We start from the raw sequence: 5,653 nt of genomic DNA, 5'->3' as shown, positions 1-5,653 counted from the left end.
CAGCTCATCTCTGCCCTGTGTGGTGTTAGCTGGGGTGGCTGTAAGCTTAGAGGGGACTTGATGGTGGAGTTCTGGAATTTGCTGCAAGTGTGTTTACTCACACGTATGGCATGGAGGCTGCTTGTTAACTGGAACCTTCATTAGGCTCTCTCATCTGAACCTCTGCACATGGTCTGCCTCATGGCTGTTTGGGCTTCCTCCCAGCATGGAGGCAGAGTTCTAAGCATACAGAGTGGACACTGGTGGCATTTCTATGGTCTAGTCTTTGCAGTCATTTCTGCTGTACCTTATTGGTTGAGACTGTCATAAACTTCCTTTTGAACCTGGGTACTGGTTCCCCACCACTTGACTGTGGGAGCATCAAGGTCACATCCCAAAAAGAGCATGCAGCCTGGGATATGTTGTGGTGGCCCCTTTAGAAAATGCAGTCGGCCACTGAGGCTACTGCCTGCCTCAGAAGCGTCCATCGTCTCTGGGGGATGTTCGGGTCCACTACAGTCTTCAGAACCCTCCTACTGGGACTCCAACCACTGCCTGGGCACCTCTGTGTATATCTCAGACCTCCTGGACCCTTTAGGCTGAAGATCCTGAGTGGCATTCTTGTTGATGATAATCTTTAAAATAATTTAAAATATAATTTATATTTGTTCATTTTTTAAACAGTATATAAATACAATTAAATTTATTTACTATAAATAAATTTATCAAAAGTAAATATAATTAAATTTATCATAAAGCTCCCATGGCAATCATATATTATATATCTATATGATTTTATGTTTTATTTATGTAAAAATTTATATATATTAATTTTTTATAATCATTATATGGAACAAATTCTATAATGAATATAAGCATATTTATATTTATTAATTAAAATATTTATATGAAACATTTTAGAATAAGTATAAAATTTACCACCGTAATTAGTGGTAATATAGCGCCCGCCTCTAAAGAAGATTAGACATTCTAACCATATTTGGGATGCTGTCTAAATACTGGTTTTTCAGAAGTAGTTTCAGTAAGAACCATGCCTCTTCCAGGAGGAAGGATTTTCTAGGGACACGTTTAGGGCTATTTCTGGGAGGTTTTAATGAGAGCCGTAGCTTATTTCCAGCACAATGGAAGTTACTGGCTGTGAAAGGGAGCGATGGGAAGATCTGCCATCTAAGGCTTCCGACTAGTGATTATCCTAAGTTAGAATGGTTAAGAGGTGGAAAAACCCCATAACAAGCATAGAAACAAACAAAAAGACTCCGCATAGGCTCGTGTATTGCCTCCATGCACGAATGGACCATTTGGTGTAATTTCTTCAAAAAGTCGTGGGCACCCAGAGCTGGAAGGAAGTAAGGAGACCAGGTAATCCTGCACATCTTAAATTGGGACGCGCACAGCCCCAGGGGTACATGGAATGGGAAGGGGGAGCCACAACATAAACACACTAAGCTTTGATTTTTCCTAGACGCCAAGTAATCCAAAACATTTCCAGTATTCAAACAAACATGGATATTCTTTGGAGTAAGATGTAAAATCTCCATAAGATTTTAGGATAAAACAGAAGACTTCAAAGAAATTCCACGCTGGCAGCAGGCTGGCCTGAGCTAAGATCACAGATGCCCTGTTCCAGCCTCGCCAAGTTACCAGTCTGCTTTCTCTGCTCAGGAAGCTGCATGCTCACTGGAAGGCTCTGCTCTAGCTCTCTGCAACATTAGCTTTTTGAGCATAAAGTGCTGGAAAAAAACAAAAAGAAAAAAGATAAAAAAGAGGGGGCTGTTGGTTGCCTGCTTCCATGAGGAGTCAGGGACGCGGCGTCCAGTGTTAGGTTGGTTCCTCTGGGTGTGAATACGTGCTGGATTCACAAGCCATAGTATGAAAAGAGGAGTGAACGAATCTTACTGATATTGATTACATAATGAAATGACAATACTGAAGTTATGTTGGGTTAAACAGATAAATCTCCTTGGTTTCTCCTTACATTTTTGACACATCTATAAAATTTAAAGTTATTTATGTGGCTTACATAGCATTTCTATTGGCTGCTTGGGTTAGAGCATATGGTGTTTCCTCATGTAAAGGATCATGCAACCCTGTCCTGCATGTAGCATCCTGGGAGACCAGCGTTTGGCAGACACGGGGTGGAAACATTGCTTTAGGTAAGAGCTGTCTCTTTATGGACCTCCACACACACACTGGGCTTTCTCCCCTCCACCCTTGTCCTGGTCCCTTCATGCTGGGCATTCCTACCTCCCTTGAAGGTCTCAGACCAGCCCGGCTTCCAACACAGCTCAGAGCCTTTTAGGGTCAAGAGCATTCTTTGTCCCACACCCCCGCACCCAGCTCCCAGTGAATCCCTCCTTCTTGAAAATCTTCCCGTACTCACTCTTTCAGTAATTAATGTGGTGATTCAATAATTCACCCCCCAACAACCTCAATTCTGTTTTTTGTTAAACATGGTTAAAAATAGCAATGACCTGGCCCTTTTGTTGTTTCTTTGGGATTGCTCTAAGCCTCTCATTGCACAGGGGAGGCTGACGGGGAGGTGCTTGCTCAGACTTCTGTCTGAAGTTGGCAGGAAGGCCAGACCCTGATGGGGAAATCAGGAAGCCTGGTCGTGCCTCCCTTGTCCCAACTCTCAGTTCACTCCATGTGTGGGGCTGGAGAGTCCCAGTTTTTCACTATGGTCCAACACCCTGGGGCAGAAACTGTTGGTTTCCAACCCCAAAGCCCTGCTGAATGCCTTTCTCCAGCTACAAAGACAGGGTGAGCCGGATACGTGCATTCTCAGTGTTGCTTGCAGCCAGGGTGCCTAGTGACCCTGTTCTGGTCAATAACTCAATGGGAAGTCAGCAGGGGCTTTCAGGGAAGAGGTTTCTTCTTGCATAAAGGAAAGGAAGCCATGTGAGGGCTCATGCAAAGAGGTCCTTTTTTGCTATCCCAGCCCTGCTCCACTTCCTGCCATTGAATATAGTTGAGGTGGTTGCTGTTGCAGCAGCCACCTTGTGACCATGAGGTGATAGCCCAAGGGAGAAGGTGAGAACAGCAGAGGAGAAAGACAGAAAGGGCCTGGGGAAGGATGGCACGGCTGTGGTGCCAAGCCAACCCCAGAACGACCTATTTATTGGCTTTTAAAATTCAGATACAACACTTACACTTTATCATTGAAACCATCCTTCGACCTTGCACCGGAATGCCTCCTGATACACACTCCACAGTACTGCAGAGAGAAAGAACTCATGCAATAGCCAAAACGTGTAATATAAATTCATGTTACCACTAAGCCAGAGAGTGGCGGTCTCACTGTCCCAAAGCATTGATCGGTGTGATTTAAATGGCCACAGCAACTATAGCTTCTTGAAGCCAAGCCTGGGAGCACTTCGTGAGCAGTATCTCACTTAAACATCTCAATGGCTCTGTGAGCCAGCCGCTGTTCCTTCCTCTACTGTGCAGAGGAGAGCACCATGGTGTGGAGGGGGAAAGTAGGTGTCCAAAGTCACACGGCCCTGCCATCTCTGAGCTGGAGGAGCCCAGTCTCAGCCCAGACCCTTAACAACCAACCTCTCAGTGCTTCCAGTGTGTCTTGTCTTGGAGACAAGGCTGATGTACACTCCCAGCATACATCCTCTCCAAGAAATCCCAGCACAACTGTAAAAAAAAAGAGGAAAAGAAAAAAGAGGAAACCTCTTTTTCAAGCAAGATGCTGGTTCCATTTTTCAAACAACACCAGTTCCCCACTCCCAGGCAGGCCACCTACCATCGATCTGGGGCAGCATCAAAGATGTCCGGTGTTGTAAGTTTTTCTTTCCTGCAGGTAGGCAGTTTCTAAATGGACACATCACATTTTTGATCTGAAAATAACATATAAAAGACATTAAAAGAAGAAAAAAGTTCAGTAGGTCTATGGGGCTTTCCCTCATGCCAATAAACAAGGGAGGCAGGACCAGCCGACTGACCTCCAAACGTGAGACGTGCTCATCAGGGAAGCCGGGGAAGGTTCCCGAAAAGGAAGTTAGTTGTGTTCAGATTTAGCTGGAATGAAATACGGAGTCACTTTCTAGTCTGAGATAAATGCGGGGGATGAGTCAGTCTTCTGGAGAGACATGAGGTGAATTTGCTCTGTTCCAGAGATATAACCCAGTGTTGTAAGTATCCTTTGCAGTGTAAGTCTTCAGCGGAACAGAGGCATGAAATGGGATCTTTTCAACCAGTGGTTCAGTATTTTTTCTCTTATTGGTACAATCAGAGTTCCCAAGAACCACCTCCCCAAAGTGTTCTTGGTTTCAAGTGGGAACACTGCAGAGTTTCTTTTAACACTCAAAGAACAAGAGAGTGACCATATATATTTTTAAAGGTTAATTTTTTAAGTGGTAGAACGAATGTAACTTGATTCTGAAATTGAATGCTGGTAATGACAGCAATATTGAGCATTTTAAGTGCTTGCTGTGTGCCAAGAATTTTGAAAAGTGACATGGACATTAGCTCACTACATCCTTACAAGAATTTTTTAAGTTGGTTCCAATATTATCCCTATTTTGCAGATGAATAAACTAAGGTTTAGGTGACTTGTTTGAGATCACACAGCCAGCGTTGGAAGAATTTGCATTTAATCTTAGGTCTGTCTGACTCCAGAGCTGTGTTCTTTAGACACGAATCTATTTTGAAATAAAGTGTCTTACTTGGGGTCCCCATAAGCATGGACCCTGAGACAAGGATTTTGATGCAAGGGCTTTATCTGGAAGGGCCCCACAGGAAGTGCAGGTAGGAAGCTGGGAATGAGAAGCAGGAAAGGGTCAAAAGCCGGTGCTGGGCACGTCCCTGAGCAGGTTTTTATTTTGGGCAATTGAGGCTCAATCCTGCTCGGGGCCACCGGGGGAATGGCTAGAAAGTTTTCCACCTGGGGGCTGAGGAAGCTGCATGGTACCCTCCGACCCCTCCTTCTGTCCTGGAGCCCCAACCAGCCCAGCAGTCCCAACCTGCCCCTGCATGCTCTCCCATGCCCCTTTGCCAGCAACCCTGGCAGAGGCTGGCGTGTGCTCGTGGTAGAGAACTGTCAGCGTGCACAGGGTAGGGTGTTCTAAGGAAACCTGGGCCAGCAGTATCAGCTGCGTGATGCCATGATAACAGAAACTGCAGTCCAATATGCCCAGTAGGAGGACTCACAATGCAACATTTTGACTTATTTTTGCAGAATTTTAAGTCCTGAATAGTAACAATTCACTCTCACTAGAGTTTGTGTAACTTGGGGATGGCTTGATTTTAGAATGCTTATTAACAAAATCGATGGATAATCAGATTATCTCAAGAGGTGTTCAAATAAACACCCATTGCTATTAATACTGGTGAAGAAGAATCCTCACCAGCAGGATCTAAAAGGCTGTCTTCCAGATCAGGAGTTGTGTTCAGCTGAGCACCACAGTAGTGCCTGTAATCCCAGCTACTCAGGAGGCTGAGGCAGAAGAATCGCTTGGACCCGAGAAGTGGAGGTTGCCGTGGCAGAGATTGTGCCACTGTACTCCAGCCGGGGTGACAGAACCAGACTCCATCTCAAAAAAAAAAAAAAAAAAAAGAAAAGAAAAGAAAAAATTGTCTTGAGTAAACCATGCTTAGCTCTGAATTTTCTGTGCGATCTTGGGCAAATATGGTGGATTATATTCTC

General features: G+C 44.7%; 1 long non-coding RNA gene across 1 annotated transcript; it reads right to left on the bottom strand.

Annotated features, from left to right (window-relative positions):
• Window positions 1-937: 937 nt before the first annotated feature.
• On the bottom strand, window positions 938-3,996 carry LOC118149773 (uncharacterized). Its single transcript, XR_004737497.3, has 4 exons — window positions 3,951-3,996; window positions 3,752-3,845; window positions 3,556-3,642; window positions 938-3,214 (listed from the first exon to the last, which is right to left on the bottom strand). It is a non-coding gene; the product is annotated as an uncharacterized LOC118149773 (long non-coding RNA).
• Between the last annotated feature and the right edge of the window lie 1,657 nt (window positions 3,997-5,653).

This window comes from Callithrix jacchus, chromosome 20, assembly GCF_049354715.1.
Source record: "Callithrix jacchus isolate 240 chromosome 20, calJac240_pri, whole genome shotgun sequence".
NCBI lineage: Eukaryota > Metazoa > Chordata > Mammalia > Primates > Cebidae > Callithrix > Callithrix jacchus.
This window is presented reverse-complemented; position numbering and strand designations above follow the sequence as displayed.